Raw genomic sequence first — 25,484 nt, 5'->3', positions numbered from 1 at the left:
TCAAGATTCGAGTGGAAAAGGAAAAACCTCTCGACGAGGACAAATGACAGGTATTCTACTGAGGTCTATCTTATAAACTAAATAGAAACCCCCCAAAGGAAAGGGAAATGTTTTGCTTTTATCTTCACAGGAAAACTCATCTCCAGAAAGCAAAGGAAACTGAATGGGTAGATGCTTAAGAAGAAATGTAGCTATAACCATCAAACAAAAGGAACGTGCCATATGGTAAACTTTACAGCTGTCTCTCATTGAACTCCATTTCTCTTTATTTCCTAGTCCTATTCAATTAAACCAATGCTGAATTTACAGGTGGATTTGGCTTTCCTCCTCTAAAATCCAAGCACGTTATTTAACTAAACTTTAGTGTTTCTGTATTGTATCAAGAAGCCAATTGATGTAATACAGAATAAAAGAAGAATTTGTAAACTGTCTTTATCTTTTCTTGGATCTTTCTCTCAAGGTGTGCACCCTCTCATAATTGTTATGCTCCCATGGTTGCCTTTCCCAGCATGTGTACATATACAAGCAAACATTTCTCTGCTAACTGTTTATGTTTGAGTCCCACACAGCCAATGAAGACCTGCCTGACAACAATCCCTGGACACCCTGGAAAGAAAATGGGGCACACCTCCTTGACTGCACTGGATACAACTTGCTCCATTTCAACTGACACTCCCGCCAGAGCTTCGGGTACTGACTTCAATCAAGTTGAGGATTTCAAGTGAGATCTTCTATCAAGAGAATCCCATCTAACATGGACTGGATACAATCCATTCAAGACCTTTACTACACTAATATTTTCTTCCTATAGGACCCCACAAAGGCTATCGTCATCCCATTTCACCAGGAAGTAACTTGGAGGATGCTATGCCCCCTTTCCCCATTGTTGTCACTTAGGATCATGTATATACCAGTTAGGGATAGCTTCCTATTGTTTATGGTTGGGATTGGAAGGAGGTGTTCGGGCTTGGACACCTCTTTCAGATGACTTTAGGGTTTAGTTAAATAGATAGTTATACTTTACACTGTTAAGTTTTAATCCTCTTTTAGACTAAAAGGGGAATTGTAGGGGAAGCTGTAGCCACGCCTACCTAGGGGCTGGCTACAGGTGTGCCTGACCACACTTGCAAGGGCGTGGTCAGGGTGACGTAAGGTGACTTCGTTTTCTCTTTCAATTTTGGGCTTTCGTACAGACCGCTGGCTAGATTGCTCTGTAAGTAAGGCTTTTCCCTATTAAATACCCTTATATTTCTACCTGACTCCGTATTGGTAATTTCCCACTATAGCTTCCCACCATGAAGATCATGAACTTCTGAATTTGTAAGCAGGCTGCCAACTGAATGTTTTCTATTATCTATCAGTCCAAGTGTCACCACACAGCAGTAGAGCAGTCACAAAGAATGGACTGTTCAAATGTTCATGTTCAGATATTGTCACATGATTTATACAACAGTATTCTCTTTATAATCTAAAACAAATACCTCACAGTGCTGCCTGCACATTTTCCATAATAATGTTATGACTATTGATTTTGAATCTTGTTAAGCATTCTTAAATTGGCTATCTCTGTTTCTGTTATTCAAGTAAGTAGCTTAAGTATTAGTCAATGCATAATGTTGTTTAGAGAATATTACAGCAAATGGAATTCCCTCAAAAAATGACTCCATATGCTTTGTCTCAGGTGGTTTGGAGATGTAGATATTTGACTTTTTAAAGTGGGAATAGTTTGGAAAACTACTATACTTTTTACCAAGGCTAAATAATGTTTACTCTGCCCAGTATGCTTTACTCTTTTCTCTTGTGTGCATATGTAATGAATATGCATGCATGCTTGGATGTGTTTACATCCTCTGGGACTCAATAATCTGTGCTGAATTTCATTTTCAACTTTTGTCTTAATAATTTCTTAATATTTTAACAGTTGCTAAATTGTTTAAGATATCTAATTATTTTTACTAGGTAAATTTCTGTTTGTGTTACTAGAAATGTGCCTATTGAACAGTCTTTATTGTCTGCCTTTCCTTTTATTTTTATTTCTTCTTTTTTTTTTCACTGCTCAAAATTTAGCCTTGGGCCTCACACAAACCAGGTAGAGCCCTATCACTGAGATATATCACCTGCTAAGCTTTTTCAAGACTTAATCATTGATTTAAAAAAAAATAGTCTTAAGAGCCTACTGTTTAGGGATGGAAACATGGGGATTCAGCATTAGCGTGAAAATCCCCCTTCCATGTTCAGCCTTGTTGAAGGCATACATTTATAGCTCTAGAGCTACACTGGCAGAGACTTGTAGGTGCTTAAGCTCCCTTGGTAATCAGTTTGCTCAACTTCTCCCAGCTAGCTCAGTGAAAAATACTGAACCAAAAAATAATTATGGGTGTCACTCAAGAAGTGACCTGATCTTGAGATTTGGGTTCCACATACACATGCTAGTGTATGCAAGGACAAAAGCATGCCACACATAAGGACACATATATGTACATATGACACACACACACACAAACACACACACACACACACACACACACTGTGAGGGAGGGAGGGAGAGAGAGAGAAAGAGAGAGAGAGAAAGAGAGAGAGAAAGAGAAAGAGAAAGAGAGAGAGAGAGATGTGGAGAGATGTGTAACGAATTAAATATAGTGAACCTCAAACTCCAAATACTATTTTAAAGCATGGTAGCTTTGAAAAGCTGGTTGTTGGGAAATCATTTCAGAACCTTACAATGGGTCAAATATCCAAAACAGCAAAGCAAATCATAGTGAAAGTACTAAACAATAGTATAAAAGATTTACTAACAAGGATTTTCTAAATTTACTCAAAACTAAATATGTATTTTATCCTATGGACTCATTTTGCACAATTTTAATTATAATGAATTTCCTGTTTTTTATCACATCCAGAAACAATTTTTTATTCAGTAAATCCAGTAGACAGAAATCCATTATGCTATTCATTACTTAAAGTTTATTTTCATTACACTGATTTATTATGTAACATACTGGTTTTCTTTTTCACTTTTTAAATTTAAAATATTTTTATGTATTATTTTTATGTCAGTATATGTATAAGTGTAATCACAGGAATGTTATGGTGTACATATATACACAAGACTACACCTGCAGAGGTAGTTCTTGCTTCCCCTCTGTGGTTTTCTGAGATTGAATTCAGGTCTTCAGGTTTTCGTTGTCATTGCGTTTCATCTGCACAATATGTAGCCCCATTGTGACCTTTTAAAGTCAAATTAAAGAATGCAGTGTTCGGTGCTATTTTATTTCATGAAACCTTATTTGCTTAATCTTGGTATCATTGTCAGTGCTTTGTTAATATCTGAAACTCATTGTCCGACCATGGCACCTTAATACTGTTTTGATCACTGTAACATTGTTATATGGTTTTAAGAAATTTATGACATCCTAAGCATCTTTTAAAATTGTTATTCTCACTTTCAGAACTGTAAGCAATGCATTTTAATCACTTTCCCCTCTCTTGTCACTCCTCTCAAAGAATTAAAAATATTAGCAAAATAATATTTTCTTAATATGTCATGCATACAATGACAATAAATTTTGCAGAAAAAAACTTATAGCATGTAATATATGGCTATTGATGGTGTGCCCTTTACTTGAACCTGGCATGTTAATAGGACTTAAATCTTCTCACAGGCATTAAATAGAGTAATTTTATGAGAAGATGAAAGTGTCTATTAACTTGGTTTTAATAGTCACATCAAAATATACAGGTTTTTCAAATAACTTAGGACACACATTCTATTTACACATCTCTGTCAATAACAACTCAACACAACTGGACTCTAGACGTTAGTTTGAGAAGAACTTACTCTCTCGACTCTGTGAACAATATATGTGGGCTCTAATTATTTGCTATTTTGAAGATCTTTCATTTGAAATGTGTATTACAGAAATCTTAGGAGCTTGTTTTCATCATAGGGTGTGAGTTCTTTCCTTAGTGTGAAAAACCAATAATCATACTTGAGTATTTCAATTCTGAATATTTTTGCACAGTTTTTAATAGTGCAACCAGTGTTTCTCAGTTTGTTTCTTAGTTTCTCAGTTTCTCATACTGTTTGCTCAGTATGGCTCCTGGTTAATTTATGAAATACCCAGTAAATAAAAGGTACTTAGAGTAAAAACAGAACTTATGTGTGCAAAGTCTATTAAAGTCTCTAATATGGGTAATTTTCCCCCAAGTGTTGAAGCCTACATTTTGTTTAATACTCTGAAAGTATCCTATGTGAATTAACATTGTGATTCTTGTTATTTTTCCAAAGTGCTACTTTCAACTTAACATAGTTATGTAAGGCAAAATAATAAATATGCTTCCCAAGAGTCATTTAAAGAACATAATGATATTATTTATTGCATGCGTAAGATTAGTAAGTTTACTCTTCTATGCCTACTTACTATATCATTTTAAATTAGTATAATCATAAAATTAAATACATTAAAATACACAACTGATAAATATTAGGCTATCAGAATATGTTGGGAGCCATACAGCTTGGCATGAACCTTTAGGCCAAACTTGGCAGGCCACACGGTTATAGAACTATCTTTTGATTATAAATGGCTTTTAGAAGCATGAGCACCCAGAAGGAACAACGTGACCCAGACGTCAATCCTTTGTTACAACCATAGGCCCACTTACCTAAGCAAACCTCCTGCATCCCACCATTTACCTAAGCAACCCTCCCTCACCCCACCATCCATGAACTTTTTACCCTATCAACATTCTCCTTTAGTAGTTTTCTAACATTCTGCTTAAACTAACACCTGGCTCTTGGCCTCTTATCCCCCTCCCTTTATCCCATACTACTGACTATATTAGCTAGCCTGGAAAAAATAAAATTTGCCACTTGATCAGAAGAATCCTCTTTTGTGGTCATTCTCTCCTGTCTCTTGTCCCCATTCCCCTCCCTGGATATCGTGCCCTAGGTTGCTGTCCCACTGGTAGGAAATGCTCAATATAATCTATTATATTTTTACAGTCATTATAATGTTTTTAAATTTTATATTTATTATGATTTCTACATGAATTATTTCACAGCTGAATTATGGAATGTCTTCATCCCATTGTTCTTTCTTTGTTTTTTTCCAACTTTTTAAAAATTTGAATTAGAAACAGGATTGTTTTACATGACAATCCCACTTCCCTTCTCCCTCCCATCCTCCCTTCCCCCCCCCCCAATAAAACCCTATCTGTCACATATCCTTTCTGCTTCCCCTTGGATGGTGAGGCCTTCCATAGGGTGTCATCAGTGTCTATCTTATCCTTTGGGATAGGGCCTAGGCCCACCCCCATGTGTCTTGGCTCAGGGAGTATTCCTCTATGTGGAATGGACTCCCAAAGTCCACGACCTACTGTAGAAGTTCAGTGCTTATCCCTTTGGTAGCCCATTGTTCTTTCAATGAGAGTTTCTATTGATTTTTGAGACCCCAGAGACTGTGTTCAATGTAAATATATGCAGAACATAAATCTACATAAAACCGTCATTCCATCCCTACTTTCATGACATCATTTGCCACAGACTGGAACATGTGACGAAGATGCAGTACTTACTCTGAATATCAAGATTTCTTCTTTGGAAGGTAGAAGAAATGTGCTTTCATTATTTTTGTCTTATGTGCCTTAAACACAGAAAAGAATATAGGTCTGTACTACACAGCTATGGTGCATGTGTGTAGACAAATTCTGTCACTCTGTAACATAATTTACATCTTCATTTATTTAAGTGTATTCTTCTGTTTTGTGACAATGACAAAAATCCTTTAAGCATGTGCTACTTAGACTATGGTTATGTCTTTATCATTGAATGACACAGAAGTGTACAGAAGACATAGATTTTCATGATATAGCACGATTATTCCAAAAGGAAAAATTTGACCTTACTGAGAGAATCAGCAAAAGTGCTTCAACCAAGCCTTATGTAACAAGTCTTTAATTTCCTAAATCCAATCACTGTCATCTTTATTGAGATACATATATGTGAAAGGAGAGAGGCATCAATCAACAACAGTAAATGCCAACATACGGGCACCCATCAGTACAAGAAACACACACAAATCAATTCCAATTAATACCCTTTTCCTTTCTCCCAGTACAGGGCAAAATGGTATTCAAGATGTTCCTATAGGTAATGAGTTTTGTCTGATTTTAAATGGCATATGCCTGAATGCATAGACTTCAGATTTTTGAATATAGATTATTCCCCTTACATTTTCTTCCATCGGGTTATCTATCAAAGACACAAATTCTATCACTACTATTCATGTAGACTATTCCATTTCCAATTGCCAGAGACCAAATTTTTACTACTGTTCATATGTCACAAATATGTAACATTCATGTGTATGCCATTTTCTGTCTCAACTCTTTTATTAACAAGTGTTCAAAATTTTAAGACTCTAATTTAACATTCATTTAAAAATCCATTATCCTTTCTTATTTTTTAAGCATTCTATTCAAGAGTTGTACCACTAAAGTTAAACTCATGCCCTAGTTTATCATTTTCTTATAGTCATGCCTTTACATCATTCAAAAATAATCTTTCCTCACACCGAAGACATGAAACAGTCATCTTAGTGGCTTGACAAATGATATAGCATCCTCGAGCTTGGAGAAATGGCTCAACAGGCAAGAGCACATATTTCAGAGGTCCTGAGTTACATACCCAGCATCCAAATCAGGTAGCTTATAAGCACCTTCAACTCCAGTTCCAGGTACACTGCTGGCCTCTGCTGGGCATAATATGCAGCTGCACTCATATTCACACACTACCCACCCAATAAACACACTAACAAATAATTAAGGAAAAAATTAAGATGAAAATAATGGTAACATTTGACACTGTACTTTTATTATTCAGTTGATTCTTAACGAAATTAAAATTTTGAATATTACCGTGGTGTTTCTGTTAGTGTCAGTTTTACTATTACTTGTTTCTTTTAATGTATATGGTTTGTTGTACCATCCACTGAAGAGAATATTTTTTACCATTTGCTTTGCTGCCAGTTTTTCTTATAAAACCCAGTATCTTATGACACTTGGATATGTTTAGGCTCTATTTGGTTAAATCTGCCTGTCTTCTTGGGAACCATTGCCATAGCTATCATAATTAAAATTAAAAACCATAATCTACTCTGAACTATAATATTCAGTAGTGTAAACACTGATTTGGTTTCTTTTCCATAAAGATACTTGATATGAGACAACTAGTAAATAATCCAGTAAACATAGCCTTGATAGATCTCTCCCAATGGACACTTGATACCCACATAGTCTGTAAATTTGTGTCTCTGTGAAACAGACAGCTTGCTCAGTATCAGCCTAGTACAGTCTCTGAGTGAGCACCTATTATATAGCATGTACATGTATATTCTATATCTAGGGAAGCTCTTTTATCCTTACATCTTCAAATCATTTCTACAGTCTCAGATGTATGCGATAAAATTACATAACCTGAGAAGATTGCTTTATCCTCATTTGTGTGATGGAGTATGTCCCAGCAGAGGAACTAGTTATTGCCAGCACCGGGTGAATGATGCTTCTTTGTCCCTTTATGGCCAAGTAGTTTATTAAGATACCTTCTTTCTCTATGTTCTCCAGCAAGTAGTTTGAAGCATAACTTGACTGAATGAATTCTGTACTCACTGTGATTTCTTTAGTAATTGAGACTCACTGTCATTTCTTTAGTAACAGAATATTTAGGGTACAATATTTGTACTTGAGAAACCTGTTTACTCTCAATTGATTTGTTTTGAGAAAAATAATTTTAGAGTACTTGAGTGTGTACAGGAAGGGGACATGGGACACTTGATTGCCAACACCACGTAAATGCTGTTTCTTTTTCCCTTACAGGACAAGTGATTTATTAAGGTATCATCTTTTTCTATGCTTCTCTCACCTAAGGTTGTACCTTGATTGGATAAAATGGAGCCATTATCTAATATATGTTTAACCAGTCATGAGAAACAAATGAGAGAAAGCTGAGGGTTTCTTCTCCTTACTTTTAAATAAAACAATATTTCATATATATGTCATTTTCTCCAATTGTAAAGCAAACCAGTGAACATCAAACACATCAGGTAATTTGGCTATTTTTGAAAATTGCAATATATGCTTTTACAATAATTTACTTTTAAGTATTTTCTAGATTCCACTATAATTTTCTTTGTGATTCATGGTTGCTGTGAGTAATTACCCTGTTGTCATTATTTGTGATATTGTTAAAATTAATAATACAGTAAAGAATTTGTTCCATAATATAAAACCTAAGAATTTAGTGATTTTTCACAAGTGTTTTATTCTTAATTTTGATAAGATAGACAATATGATTTCAAAAATTGCTGCGCACTTCCATTTCTTTCTATCATTTACTAGTTTAAGTGATCACTAAAGGATTTCATATGATTTATGTTGATGCATATTTATGACTACAAAATAAGATTATAATTTTAGTAATAGGTACATTTGTTCTGTGTGGACTATTCATATAACTATTGCTTCACACATATTCATCCTTTTGTATTTGTAGCCTAGGTTTGAAATACTACCTTTCAAAACTATTTTGTTCTCACTCATAGAAATTTATGATAACCCACCCATATTAGATTATCTTAAAGAACCAATACTGTCTCTGTGAGTCACATATATAGCACACCAATGACAATTTCAGGAGTTGAGATCAACAGATTTTAAGGAGGTGAATTAAAATTTATGAGGAGGAGAATCCACCTTGCGTCCCAGATTTCAGGATCTCTTATTAGTTATGTTCCTGTGGGGAGTCCTAGACTTTGTCTACGTGCTCAAGATGCCTGAGACACTATGAAAAACAAGTCATGATTTCATGAAATTTGACAGTGGTCTTCAAGGTTAATGACAACTTCATGGCTTATTTTATAACTGGGTTAAGTTTTAAGCTATTGTCTTTCAGCATCCTTATTTCTTATTTGTTCAGTTAATGCATATATTTGAACTAGTTTTTTAGCATTTAATTTTCTGTTCATTTTTATTTTAAAAGCAACTCAGACACGATTGAGTTAGAATAGAGTAGGATTTGGTTTTATAAGTAGTGGAATCTTTTCCTGCAAATAACAGCATATACTTTTATAACACATGATTCCTAAGTAACTATGTGAAAGTAACAATAAACTGTATTTGATTTTTAAAAATATTGTATGGAAGCTCTGAGGACCTAGGGCAGAAATTCACAGGTGCTGTGTATGCTGCTTCAATCTCTGTGAGTTCATATGAGCTTTGATTATGTTGATTTAGAAGGACTTGTATTCTTGGTGTCTTCCATCCTGTCTGTCTCTTACATTTTCTATCCCCTATTGCTTGGGTTTCCCCAAAGTGTCTATGTTTGATGGAGACATCCCATTTAGTTTGAGAGTTCTGAGGTCTCTCACCCTCTACAGAATGTCTGTATTTGTATCCATCTACTGAAGGACAGAGCTACTCTGATATGGGTGTGCATGGCACTGAAATATGAGTATCGTGGAATGCCATTAGAAGTCGTTTTATTCCTATATTTATTTCTCTGCAGAGCAGCTGTATTTTGTTTTAACTTGTATTCCTTGCGCATCTTGTCTCAGGTTCCTGGTCAGTCAAGCACTGTTCAGTGTGTGTTCCATTTTACAGGTTACGTCTAATGTGATATGTTTTCATAGAACCCCTGTAATAATCATCAATTTTAGCTATCTCTCTACTTATTCTCTTCCTCATCCTCTTCACCTATACCCTGCATATATTTATTTCCAATGGAGCATCCCTCCATCCACCCACAACTGTCCACTTTTCCTGAATGAGAGCAATATGCGCCTTCAATTCCCTTACTTTATACATATACTCTATAGTTTTATGGACTGTAGGTTGGTAATGATTGACTTAACAGGTAATATCCATATAAAACCAAATTCCTATCATATATATTTTTATGGGTCTGGATTAATTAACTCGGCATCATTATTTCTTTTTTTCCATTTTATATTTAAATTAGAAACAAGATTGTTTCACATGTCAATCCCAATTACCTCCCCTCCTCCCCTGCCCCCACTAACACCCTACCTATTCCATACCCTTTCTGCTCCCCAGGGAGGGTGAAGCCTTGATGGGGGTCTTCACAGTCTGTCATATCCTTTGGTATAGGGCCTAGGCCCTTCCCCATATGTCTAGGCTGAGGGAGTATCCCTCTATGTAAAATGGGCTCCCAAAGTCCATTCCTATGATAGGGATGAGAATTTCATGATTTTATGTTTCACACAACTGAATAAAACTACATTAGGGAAATTTACCATATTAGTTTTTATCCATTCTTCTGTTGGATTACCTCTAAATTGTTTTCATTTCCTGAGAGTTGAGAATAGAGCAACAGTGAACATGGTTGAGTATTACTTCAGTAGAATGAAGCATCCTTTGTGTATTAGCCCAAGAATTGTTTAGCTGATGTTCAGATACATTTATTGTCATCTTCTTTAGGAACTGCCACATGGTTCTCCATAGTGGTTGTAAATATTTGCACTCCTATCTGAGATGGATGACGGTTTCCCATACTCTGTGATCTCAGCATCATGGGCTGTCACTAGTTTTATTGAACTTTTGAGGAGTGTAAGATAAAATCTCAAAGAAACTTTTATTTGAATTTCCCTGATAATTAAGAATGTTGAACATTTAAGTGTTTCTCATCCATTTGATATTTCTCTTTTGAAAAATCCGTATAGATATGTACCTTGTTTACTCACTGGGTTGTTTTCTTGCTATTTTTATTTCTATATATATTTTGGGTAAAAGCCCTTTATCACATGTGTACTTGATAAAAATCTTTTATTTTTCATTTTCTCTTTTCTGTTGCCTTTCTAAAGCCTGGTATTTTTCCAAATGATGGCATTTTTGCTCTACAGCTGTTTAATTTCATGATATTACATTTATTAATTGTGAGTCTTAATGCCTATGCTAATGGTGTTCTGTGTTGGGAATCTTTTTCACTACTAATGGGTTCAAGGCTACTCCCTATTTTCTATTCTGTCTGATTCAGTGTTGTGTTGAAGTGTTTGACTCATTTTGGGTTGAGTTTTCTTTAGCATGATGAGGATGGATCTATTTGAATTCTTCTATATGCAATGACTAAGTTTGACCAGCACCATTTGCTGAAGATGCTGTCTCTTCTTCCAGGGTATATTTCTTTTTTCTTATCACAAATAAGTTGTCCATGGGTAAGTTGTCTTTACGTCTGTGTCTTCAGCTCAATTCCATTGATTAACAAGTCTTATGTGACAATATTATGCTCTTTCACTACTATAGCTGTGTAGTAAAACTTGAAGTTGGTGATGCTCATTTTTCTTGTAGTTCTTTTATTATTCAGCATGGTTTTAGATATTTTATTTTTCCATATACAGCTGAAGATTATCCCTTCAAGATTTATGAATATTTTTGGTGAAATATTTGATTGAGATTGCATTGAATCTATAGATTGCTTTTGGTAGGATGTTTATTTTTACTATGGTGATCTAGACAGTCCATGAGCATGGGCGATCTTTCCAACTTATGAAATTTTCTTCAGTTTGTTCCATTGTTGTCGTGAAGATTTTATCATACTAATTTTTTACAGGTTTGGCTAGAATTATTCCTATATATTTTATTTTGACACTCTTGGGACATGTATTGATTTTTCTTCTCAGTCAGTTTGTCATTTGTATTTAGGAATGCTACTGATATTTCTGAGCTTGTACCAGCTGTAAGTTTTTTCTTGTTAAATATTTTTTTGAGTTACTTAGGTATGCTATCATATCATTTGCAAATAGAGGCAATTTGATTTCTTCCTTTCCAGTATGTATCCATTGTGCCTCCTTTAGTTATCTTTTTGCTCTAGCTAAGACTTTCAGTACCATAGGTATGGAAAGACTGCACAATGCTATGTTGTGGCTAATTTTACTGGAATTGAATTGTTTCTCCCCATTTAAGTTGATGTTTTCTATAGGCTTGCTGTAAACTGCCTTTGTTATGTTAAGGTATATATCATGTATCCTTAATCTTTCCAGAGTTTTTATCATGAAGGCATTAGAGTTTTGTCAAAAGCCTTTTATGGATCTAATGAGATAAATGGTTATATGTTTTCATTCTCTTAGTTCGTTGGTGGTTTCCATTTACCAGTTGATGTATGGTGAGTGATTCCTGCATGTCTGAGATAAAGCCTACTATATTATCGAAGAAAAAATTTTGATGCACTCTTGGATATAGTTGGCAAGTATTATATTGACAACTTTTCCCCTTGATTCAAAAGGGAAATTGTTCTGTATCATTCATTCTTCTTTATGTCTCGATGTGTTTTAGCTTAGCCGCATAACTCTGACCCTCTAAATGGAACAGGGCAGTCTTCCTTCTGTTTCTATTTTGTGAAGCAATTTGAGGACTATTGTCATTAACTCTTCTTTAAAGTCTGGTACAATTCTACACTAAAACCATCTGGTCATGAATGCTTATTTTTGGTTGGGAAAATTTTAATTACTGCTTCTATTTCTCTATGGGTTATAGGTCCTTTTGTAATGCTTGTCAGATTTTGATTTAACTTTGGTGAGTGGTTTGTGCTGAGAAAATTATTCATTTCTTTTAGATATTTCAATTTAGATATGTAAATGGTAACTTACATATTTTCTCTTTCCTTTTAGTAAATCTTGATTATTACCTTTCACATAGCTTTGTTTATTGATTTTTTGTGATGATTTTTCTTGTTATTGTTAATTTGTTTCCATTTTACTGATTTTAGCCTGAGTTTGATTTTTTCTTTCTACCTACTTTTTTTTATTTCTTCTTTTATTTCAAGAATTTTCAGGTGTGCTGTTAAACTACTAATATGAGACCTCTCTGACTTTTAGTGTAGGCATTTAATGGTATTAACTTGTCTCTTAGATCCACCTTCATAGTATTCCATAAGTTTGGATATGTAGTGTATTTATTTTAATTCAATTCTAGAAAGTTTTGCACTTCTGTCTTTATCCATTTTTTCAATGAGTTTTGAGATGTTCAGTTTACACAACTTTGAATGTTTCTATTGTTGTTGATATACAACCTTAATTCATGGTGGTAAGTCACAGTGTGTGTTTTCAACTTTTCTATACCTGTTGAGACTTTCTTTGTGTTGGGTATGGTGAAAGTTCCATTAGGTTCAGAGAAGGAGGTATTTTCTTTCAAGTTTGTATGAAATGTTCTGTAAATATCCTTTAGTTCCATTTGGTTTATAACTTCAGTTAGTACCCACATTCCTTGTTTTAGTTTTTGCCTTCATGACCTGTCTATTGGCAAGAGTGGGGTATTGAAACCTGCCACTCTCATTGTATAAGGAAGTTTTGGTTTTAACTGTATTTTTCTGGATATTAAAATAGTTACACCACCTTTCTTCTTCGGTATATTTGCCTGCAATATCTTTTTCCACCATTTACCATGAGGTGATTTCCACTCCTACTCTTATGTTGTATTTTATGGATGGGGCAGAAGATTGGAACCTGTTTTTTCATCTGTTTTGTTAATTTGTGTATTACTATTATTATATTGATACCACTGATGTTGAGAGACTTCCAAGAGCAATGCTGATCGATTAATGTTTTGTTGTAATTGCATTTATATGTGCCAGTGTATGTATGTGTGTTTCTCCATGTTTGTTTTACTTCTAAGAGATTCTTCACTCCCTGAATTTTCTTTGATGTAGATAACATATTAGGGTTTAGTTTTCCCTGTAGAAACTTCAGAGGGGCAGGCTATACATACATATTGCTTATATTTTCTTTTATCATAAAATGTCTTTTTTCTCTATTTATTGTCATTTAAAATTTTCCTGAATATAATAGTATGGGGTCTTTTATCTGTGAGAGTCTGTCAAACAACTCTTTGAGCCATTTTGGATTTTTATGTCTCCATTGAGAAGTCTGATGTTATTATTATAGTTCTGCCATTATATGTCACTTTGTCATTTTCTATTTAAACTTTTAACACTTTTTCATTGCTCTATACATTTAGTGTTTTGACTACTATGGGCTGAGTGGCATTTCTTTGGTTGTTGCTTTTTTTTTTTCTTTTTGGTCCTGTCTACTTAATGTTCTGTATGATTCATGTACCTTGTTAGGTTACTCCTTCAGTTTGGGAAATTTTCTTCTATGATTTTGTTGAAAATTTTATCTTTGTCTTTGACTTGGTTTTCTCCATTTGTATTCACATTATTCTCACATTTCATATTTTAATGCTCCAGACTTCCTAGATATTTTATTAAAATATTTTATATTTAATATTTTCTTTGCCAGAGGTATCCATTTATTCTATCATGTTTTCAATGCCTGAGATTCTTTCTTTCATTCATTATTTTTTTCTTTATTTGAATCTCATAGTTGTTTTGATTTGCATTTCCTCATGGTTAAGGATTTTCAACATTTCTTTTAGTGCCTCTTTACCACTTTAGAGTTCTGTGTTGAGAATTCTATGTTTAGATCTGCACTCCATCTGTCCTACAGCTTTGGCAAAAGACTTTGGCATTCCTGGGGACCAGGCTAGATCTAGGGTCCCAAGCTAATTCACTGCACACCACCTTCCAACACTCCTTGAAACCTGCCCAACATTGCACAACACCCGTGCTCTTTCATCTCTTGTATTCTGTTGGTAAAACTTTCATACGGGGTTCCTTTTCCAGTTTCCTAAGTTTTGTATTACAGATTTCCATCTGTAGTTATTCTTAATTGATTTTATTCCAACTTTCATATCATACCCTGTTTTCACTGTTTGTGTTTTTATACATGTCTTTAAGGTCTATTCATTTACATATCTCTGTCATATGCACAAATGCTACTTAAGGTCTTTCCTGTGCTTCAAATATGTTGCAATTCTCAGGGTCAGCTGTAGTAGGGACCCTGGGCTCTAGTGGAAACATGTTTTCCTGGCTGTTACTGGATGCATTTTCATACTGTTTTCTATGCATCTGGGATATACAATCTGGATATAATTCAAGGTGCTGATATCTGGTCTTTGTTGGTTGGGTATTTTGGAGTTTGTTTTCTATTGCCTTCTCTTACTCTTAATGTAATATGCTGATTTCATGTTGCCTGAAAAATTATGCTGGGATCCTGATATGAGTGGCGGCTAAGAGCTCAATGTAAAATGTGTTTCTTGGTACTGTGAGTTAACACTTAAGAACTGGCTGGACTAGGTGAGTAGATTTGATGTGTTTCACAGGTATGGGGAATATATGGCTATTCAACCTGGCTCTTAATCCTCCCCTGATCATAGGTGCAAAGAGTGAAGAGAAGCCACAAGCAGTAGTCTGTTTAGAGTTGTGGAAGATACAAAGAAAATGAGGTGGATTGAAAATCTGAAGCCCGCCTGCCTGCTTCACTGGCATGAATGCTTCTCTATTTTGGTTTGTCTATCATCTGGAGAAAGCCTGCTGGATTTGGGGGATGAGGTTAACAGGATGAAGGAGAGGAAGTTTGGAGGAAAAGACTTGTGTGATCATCTGTAGATGACAGTACAGAGTAGGCAGTGTCCATTGAAGGTGGTCTTCTATGGAGATTGGGGTGAGACTGGGGGATTGGATTTGGAAGAGAGGTGGGAGTTGTGAAGATCTGCATTTGGGCTATCTGCTTTCCCGGCCTGAATGACCTGAGGGTTCACAGGGAATAGCTGATGGGTTTGAGGACTGAAAAAAAAAGGGATGACTGTGGCAAAGAATGTTTGGAGGGTAAGATCTGTGTGTTCCACTGGGGATAGGGACATGGTGGGTACAGTGTCTTCTGCTGTAGAGCTGAAGTGAGACTGGTGTATTTATTTGGAAGACAAAAGTGAGAATGGAAGACATGCAGTTAACATACCCACTTCCCTATCTGGACCCTTGTTTTCCATCTTAAGACAACCAACTATGTACTTTGTGCATATAGGCCACTTATGAGAACCTTTCAATTTTGCAGAAAATAAGCAGACAAGCTTATGTTCTTGTGACTGAATAGCAATCTGGTGGTGATTCATCATGTTTTCTTTCTCCTTCAGCTCTCTGAAACTGAAATATACAGGAACCCAAAGTGCAAAAATATAAACAGCCAAAGCTCCAGGAAAATCCCTGTATGCATTACAAAATACAGAGAATGAAATAAGCATTCTAGCAAAAAAATGTATCTGTAGAAATAAACACATAGAAACTGAGAATAAAATTGTATCCTTGCATGCATGCACCTTTAACACTGAGTGGAGCACTTAAGCTTCTACCTTCAGAAAACTTCAGTGAGGCTTCTGAATCTTGTCCTTCCCATCACCATAGAAATATAAACACCAAGTGAAGAAGCAAGACTTTCTACTACTTGTAGAAAAGACCCAAACAGCCACATTGTCAACATACAAACACAAAGATAGACAATACCCCACACACAAGCACATCCATACACATACAGACAAGCACACAGACACACAGACACAGAAACACACACACACACACACACACACACACACACCAAAGGAAATTTATAAAGATTCTGGAACATTTTATCTGTGAAGCATCTTGGGTGCTGAACAAAATCATAAAAAATATTTAACAGTATTCAAACCTTACAGTAAAAGAGAGGAAATATCGAGGTTGACTGAAAAAATATTCTGTTTTTTCAACATCTGGAAGATCTAAATTTATTTAAAGGGACTGTCCAAGAATTATCAACAGCAGTATTACAAATATGCTAGGATATTAAAAGGCTTGTTTTAAAGCAGCTATAATAAAATCTCTTAAACAAGAGTATTTGTAATAATGAAAATATATATCCATATAAATATAAATCAGAGAACAAGGGGAATTCTACAGCTGAGAATATATTGTCTCAATGTTAAAAAATTAAAGGTAAGAAAGGACATATAATGAATCATGGGGTTACACACAGAAAATGGAAAATGGAGGAATAGAAACCACAAAGAGAAGATACATTAAAAAAGAAAACTGAATGTGGATGTGAGTTGATTTTAATTGTCATAACATTCCATATATTCAAGTTACAGACCTGGTATACAGTAACCAACTCTGTATTGTGCAATTACAACAATTTGGATGAAACGTCTATTGTTGTGCTTCTGTCAAATTCCATGTTGGGGGAGATATGGATAGGGAAACAGATGAGAGAAATAAAGGAGGGAACAAAAATAATCAGAGAGAAGGAGCGAGAGAAAGACAAAAACAGACAGGTTGATCAGCATAAAGCATTTGAAGACCCAGACATTAGTCTAAGTACCTGTGAACAGCTAATATTTTATGAAGGCCAAAATACAGAATGAAAAAAAACAAAACAAAAACGGAGCATCACCAACAAATGGTGCTGATCAAACCAAAGTGCTGCATGTAGAAATATGCAAATAGTTCTCTCTGCAAAAAACTCAACCCAAAATGAATCAAAGACCTCCACATAAAACCAGCTACTGTGAGTCTGATAGAAGAGAAAATGAGGAACATCCTTGAATACATTAACACAGGAGATGACTTTCTGAACAGATTCCTAATAGCCCAATTATAGGAACAAGTAATGAGTCGGGTACACAAAACTAAAAAAAAAAATTCTGTATGGTAAAGAACACCATTATTTCGAAAAAGCATAACACTATAGCACAAAAAATACTTATTGAATAGTTAAACCAAAATATTTTTACCAAATATCTGATAAAATGCTAAAATTTAGAATATGGAAAAAACTTAAAAGCACTAGATTTTAGGAAAACAACCCAATAAAAATTGGAGAACATATATAAATAAAGAATTCTCAGAAGAAGAAAAGTAAATATCTGCAACAATTAAGAAAATATTCAACTTTCTTAGTCATCAAGGAAACACAAATGAAATATACTTTAACCTCCTTTGCCTCTCAGAAGGTGTAAGATTAATTAAAAAATTAGAGTTCTCACTGGTGACCATGGGGAGTAACTAGAATATTCATCCATTGCTGGTGGAAGTTTAAACTTGAACAGCCACTGTGGAAATCATCATGGTGGTTACTCTGCAAGCTAAGAATTAATATATCTTAAAGTGCATTTATAACACTCCTGGCCATATACATAAAATCTGTTTCATCTTACTTCAGAGGCAGTTTCTCAACAATTTCATCCTTGTGATTTACCCATAGTAACCAGACATTGAAAGGAACCTAAAAGTCTATTAATGGATATAGAAAAGGTTTTACACAATGGATTATTACTCAGAAGTTCAAGAAATTGAATGACAAAATTGGCAGGTAAATTAATTGAAATAGAAAATCATTCTGAGTGAAGTCACCCATACACAGAGAGACAAAAATTGCATTTATTCACTTACATTTGAATATTAAATGTTAATTCAATAATAACCAAGCTACAATTCATGGGATCACAGAGATTGGGTATGGAGTATGAGATAAGAGGGTGACAGATACGTTTCTCTAGGAAAGGGAAGTAGATAGCTATGGATCTATGTTGGGGGCTGGAATGGGAGGATCGAGTGATATGGTAGAGAAGAGGCAGAAAAGTGAGGGAATACAGGAAAGGACATCTAAAATTTTGCACCATTTAATAGGCTGTTTGGAAACCTAACACAGCATAATCTTCATATAATATAAACATCTATGAAGACAATCTGAAAGAAATTGTCAAATAATGGGAGACAGAGCTCCAACTGAACATCTCTTATCACCAAAAGAAGTGTCCAGTACTGGGAGTGAGATACTACATACTGAATTATTGAATAAAAGAGGCCTATGGAATCTTCTGAACAACTATGACTATTGCCAAGGCTACAAGTAGCTTTCTATACAGTAACAGGAGTTTCCCTGTTGTTGAAGACAACACTCACACAACTTATTGACTATGAGGAAGTCCAGCCAGAGACCACCTAATTCTTTTCCTTCTATGGCATAGTGCTCTTGGTAGAAAAAAAGGAGAAAGGTAAACACCAATAAAGCTACAAACCCCTTGAACTACAATGGTGTCCCACCTGCAAGTTATGTTAATTCAATGGTGGCACAAAGCTTGCAGGAGTAAACAAACTATCTGACATGACTTAAAGCACACTCCATGAGACAGAATCCATATTGCTTGGATGCCCTCAAGTATGAGAGTAAAGAATTCAGTGACCTAGACAAAAACATATATTCTTATTAAAATATAAGAAAGTAACAATAAAATGACCCTAATGCCATTCAGCTATACTCATAGATTAGGTCCTTGCCCTGTCATCACCAGAGTGGCATCCTCTTACAGCAGACAGTAACAAATCCTGAGATACACATCTAGAAAACATGCAGAGAGAGAAAAAGAGAGAGATCCAGAGACAGAGAGACAGAGACAGAAACAGACACATGCATACAGAGACAGAGAGACAGAGACAGACACGTGCACACACACAGAAAGACACAGACACACACAGAGGCAGGGATACAGACACACACACACACACATACACACACACACACACACACACACACACACACACACACACAGAGAGAGAGAGAGAGAGAGAGAGAGAGAGAGAGAGAGAGAGACTGATATTTTGGAACACTGAGCCCTAAATGGGAAAACTCCATCAAATCCATCTACTCAGTGCTCATGGAACTCTGCAAAAGAGATAATGCAAAGAGTGTAAGGGCCAGCGGGGATGGAGGACACCAAGGAAACACGTCTTCTAAGCACACCAGGAACAAAGCACATAAGAATTCACAGCAACTGTGTCAGAGACAGCATAGCATCAACAAGCAAAGTTCTGCACTCAGTGGGGTACTAGAACTTAAGAAAGAATGGACAGAACTTCCATTCCTGACCCAGAAGCCATCTTCAACTGATAACCACTTGTACATGAAAAGGGGAAAAAAGAACAGATAGTTTTGTCCAAGGGCTTCCCTGGGGAAAGAAATTACCCTTAATAGTAGGCTCATGTCCTGCTGTACATGGTCAACAGAAAATAAACTCAATAGCCTCTTTGGCATTTCTTTCTTTCATGATGTTATATTGCTGTATTTAGACCTTTTTTAACCTTAGAGTCCTTTTGTGCATGTACTATGGCTTCTGTTTTGTTTTGTTTTGTTTTTATGGGATTCTTGTGGGTGGATATATTTGTGTCTCTGTGTCTATATGTATTTTTTCTGCTTTTTCTTTGGCCCCTTGCCTTCTGTTTCATTCTATTCTGATTTGTTTGCTTTTAATATTATTAAACTACAGGTCTACAGAGATTGACTACATGTGACCCCTTCCATAAATTAGCTTCTGAAGATTGAGTGAGAAAAACAAGCTCATGATAAGGGGATACTGGATGATCCAGTTTGGCCGTAGCCACACCTCACAGAGAGAACAGGCCATCAAGCCTGTCTACTCTGTCTTCTGGGAAGCTATACTTATGGATCTTTTTTTGAAGTAACAAACTGCATTTAACAATCCTGTTTCCCCAAGTACTTATCTGTGAGAACAAGGCCACTTTCTTTAGCACAATTATTGTACCTTAGATGCCTATTGTTCACTAAGATGAGACAGACAGTGGTTGGATCCCAGTGGGAAGAAATATGAAGAACTTGGAGAACTTGGGAAACATGAAACCATAGTTTGAATATACTATATGACAAAATAATAAAAATTAAATAATCATATTTTGGTGGAATTGTTATATCTCTTTAGGCTTTTAAGTAACTCTTCTTTCATAGAAATAGGATAAATGTTATTTGTGCTAACAGAAGTTGCACTTTGTTCTCATGAAATAAGTTGTTTGCTAAATTTTCATATATTTTCTAAAGCCTCCTTTCAAGAACAAAATTACATGAAATTTTTCATTGAAACTTCTCTACAAAGCTCTTGACTATACATGTAAGTAACAAATAGATAAATAAATAAATAAAGCAATTTAAAAGGCTAGGTGTTAATTTTGTTGTTTCACTAATTAGTAGTGGCTTGCTTCCAGCTACAAGTAACCATTAGAATTAAATTAAACAGGACAAAGCTGGCACTTACTTTGCTGAGAGCTTATGAGTTTCAGAAATGAAAAAGTCATGAGTTCACTGCTGATAACAAGATATTTCCCTATAACTCTTTGGTAAAAAGCCTGAAGCATATGATATATTTTCAGTTCCAAATCATTCTGTTTATTAGGATGCTGTGCATAGCAACTTTTTTCTAGAGTTGTATATTTAAATGAATCTGCATCTTTTATTCATTATTGTTTTATGAGACAAATATATAAAAAATTATCACTTATAGTCAGTTGTAGCTATAGTTCCAACAGATCATTTAAAATTTTTATTTTAAATTTTATTACTTATTATCTTCATGACTATATAATAATGGAAATATAATATTTACAATTGTAGTATTCCATCATCAAAGTATAACTTTCACTGTTTCCTACTTTTGTCCACCATAATTTTGAAAATGTTTAGAAATATACTGCATTCCAATTTCAGATCAAAGCTTCAGATTAAATAAGACACTGACAGAAAACAAATCATAAAAATGTACAATTAATAAAATACAGATATTATTAAAACAGCTAAATATTATCAAGGAAAAATTAACAAATGTTTTTAAATAGTATAAAACATACTACTATTTGGAGAGTAATACCTGGTGTTTCAGGATTTCAACTATAGTGATATTTTTTTTTTGGAAGCCTTACAATGTACCTTGCCCAGAAAAAAAAAAAAAGACAGGGAGATTCTCCTGTCAATGTATAAATGGAGCAGAGTTGTCAATCCAAACATATTAGATTTTAGGCAGATTACACAAATTGACTTTCTTATCCTGTAATATAATACATAGTCTGTTAACAGTCAGGGTTCTTTTTAAATGATTTATGATAAAAAAACTAATTTAATATGAATTAAACAACGAGCAAGAAGGCCAATATTAATCATTTTACGTGTCAGAATGTAGAAAAATTTAAGAAGAACAAAGGTTTGGTAAGGGAATATTCATATTTACTAATTGGCATTTAATACTCATACTGATACAACAGACATTTCAGGGAAGTATTCGATGTTTAAATGTAACCAAAATTTATGTTCATGCTTATAAGTGGATTGCTTAAAATATAATTAGAATTTTATCACAATTGAAGATAATATTGATTAAAAACAAATTGACCAGGTGCTAAATATTAAAAGTTTAAATATATGAGAGGAAAGGCACACTTCCAGCTATTGTACAAATATTATCAATAACTTTGTAGTAAATGGAATGCTGTATGAAAAAATTCAAATTAGGGTTGCCATAATCCTCATTGGATACTTAAATAATCATTGATAAATTAAATCTTAGGAATTTATAATCATAGATCCTATGAATTTATCCTTTTAAATGAGAAAATATGGAAATGTTTCATGTTATCTCTTGTATCACACATCACATTTAGTCACTAAGAGAGAGGGGGAGGGAGATAGAGGGGCCAGTGACAGAGACAGATACAAAGAGAGAGAATGGCTAAATTTTATTATTTTGATATGTAAACTTAATGACAGTTCAAGTATATTTTGTTATTATATAGCTATATTACCAAGAAGAAATTGCAGTGTGGAAGTATATTGAAGTTATTCTCCACATTTAAAACCATAGTCCCTTAATCACCAAATACATTTTTAGCTTAAATATTAGTCCAAATTAAGAAAGTGTCCCTAAAGACAAGGTATATGTAATATTGGCCTAGGAATTCTGTATTGCCTTTGCCTTCTGTATTTTTAAATCTACTTCTAATCAATTATTAAAAAAAAACTGATGAGACTGCCAGAGATTTTTAAGATAGAGTACCAATGGCTGTGAAAGTCCACTCATATTTCAAAAAATTTCCCATGTTTAAAGTCTATTCAAGAGGCAATTTTTGAATATTGACTTCTGTGCTCCCATTGCCTTAAACAAATACTATTTCTTTCTTTGGTTCCAACAGTTCTGCTTATCTATCTACATTCAAATTTATGAAATAATTGGTTTCCAAATGAACACTTAATTATTCTACACCTTAATGAGTCTAAGTTTATTTTTTGCAGTTTCATCTACTCTAGTTCATTTCCTCAAGTTCTGAACATCTCTTCCTTTTCAGAGCTATTGAAGGCCAATAACTTATGAATTAAAATAGAGTCATAACTAGAGTTAGTAGAAGTAAACATAAGTGTAGAGTTCTTTCCTTTCTTCATTAGTGGCTGATTCAAGTCATAGATGTTACTACTTGTTGATCTTTATCAATACAGACTTGATTTCACTTTAGTCTACAGCAACTATTAATGTTTTGCCATGATAGAATAAATGTGAGTATGTGGATGTTTTTCAATGAACACTTCAATGGGAATATATTTGCAAATGATTTTGGTTGTTCTCTGTAGAGACTGGAAGCATCCATGTTTATCATATATTTAATAGGTATATACACTGCCAACCAGTGTGGTGTGTTTCAGTAAACTCGAGATTGTGACTGCTTTTTCTTGAAGCCTATAATGTTAAGATAAATATGAAAGGCAATTTTCATACATAATAACTAAAAGAAACTTGGATCCGTGATGTCCACCTTTAACTGGAGATGGGGACTCTACTGTGGCTGGAAATTAAAGTGCAGAATCTAAAGTGTCCACACAAGTATCATTCTGTTTATCTTATATTTAACTCATCCACAGTAATATAACAGATTGTACCTGAGACTGACTATTGAAGACCCTGCTCCTATCTTTTATACAGGCATTAGCTCTGTTCCTCTTTTAGTCTGATTCAATCTAGTGTAACACTGGGTGGCCTTGATCTCAAAGATTTCCATGTACCTTTGTCTCCTGGGTCCTGGAATAAAAGGTCTGTACCACCACTGCCTTATCGCTATAGCTTGAGGCTGACTTTACTTTCTGAATTCTCAAACCAGCTTTAACAAATGACAAATATCACCACACATGAGTTATTTTAAATAAATCATTTTTATTTTCTTGTAATATAATTGAAATTATTAAATTAAAAATACTATTAGAAGAGACATACAAAGTGCAGTTAATGGAGAGATGTCTGATGCATGTAAATTGCAGAGATTATATACTGACAAAACATGCTGAGTGAAGAGTCAGGGTTTCTCTGTGTAGCCTTGGAGCCTATCGTGGCACTCTCTCTGTAGACCAGGCTGGCCTAGAACTCACAGAGATTTGCCTGCCTTTGCCTCCCGAGTGCTGGGATTAAAGGCATGCACCACCAAGGCCTGGCTGAGATAAGGGTTTTGAGTGTTTGAAATGAATGAACAGAATCAGCAGCTGTATATTCTCAAAACATTTGAAAATGTTGCTTGGATATTTGCTTCATTTAACACTAACTACACATTAATTATGCAGTTTCTATTTGTTCTCTACAATTCCTTTTTTCTTATTATTCCTGTATTTACCAAAAGTGGTTTGAATTAATAATACTAATACTAATAATTAAACCACAGAAGTGTCCAATATGATAAAAATACACTTGGATGAAAATTTTGAATTTCATCAGTAAATTTCATGGAGACAAAAATGTTCATACATGGCATACAGTGTTGTAAGATATGCTAAGCAAATACATAGAAATGATTGTATCATCACCTTCCCCATATACTATTGTTTTAAATTTTAATTTTATATATCTATTATCCAAGAATTTCATGTAAGTATGCAATATATTTTTAATAGATTTGTACAGTCTTCATGCCTGATTCAGCTTCTCCTAGATGATTCATAAAAACTTTTCATACTCCACATCAAGCCTGTTTAAATCACTGTTTTCATTCTTTTGATTCTGCTTGACTATTTCAGAAGGTAACCACTGCTGTGTCCCTAGATTTCTTTAGCATTTTAAACTCATCTGAAAACTCCTGTCTTGGGTAATGTCCCTCTGGGGACAATTTGATTTTACATAGAATAATATGTTAGCATTATATTATAAGTGTGTATAACACAGAGCTTTTGGTTCATAGTAGATGAGTGAAGCCACGTTTTAATAGGGAACCTCTCATCATTTACTTGTGTATGCGATTTTATTTGACATGCTTATATTATGCGACATATTTATTGACTAAAAAGGATAATAACTCTCAATAGGCCTTTATATTTGCATTTACAATTAACTAGATATGTAATTCTGAATCTGGGGCTTTATGAGTTCCTTCTAAGCATTCGAAGAGTACTGCCAACAGCTCTAACATCTTAATACTACATGGAGAAAGCATGCATTTTACGTGGTAGTGTTATCCTAATCTAGCATAAAAAATAACAGATGCAAAGCTATGAATTTTAAACAGGACTCTGTTTCAAAGTGCTGTACTCTGGGACTTTAATCGCCATTGCAGAATGATGAATCCATAAAAAATGCAAAAACATATTATGTCTAATGTGTCCCTCACAATGTGACCAATAGTTAAAGTTTGACAAGAATATTTTAAAAATGTTTATACTCAACACTTGCTGAATTTAAATAATGTATGTCAATTTCATAAAAATATTTTATTTTCTATAGACAAAATTTCAGCACAG

The sequence above is a fragment of the Cricetulus griseus genome, assembly GCF_003668045.3.
Source record: "Cricetulus griseus strain 17A/GY chromosome 1 unlocalized genomic scaffold, alternate assembly CriGri-PICRH-1.0 chr1_1, whole genome shotgun sequence".
Taxonomy (NCBI): Eukaryota; Metazoa; Chordata; class Mammalia; order Rodentia; family Cricetidae; genus Cricetulus; species Cricetulus griseus.
This window is presented reverse-complemented; position numbering follows the sequence as displayed.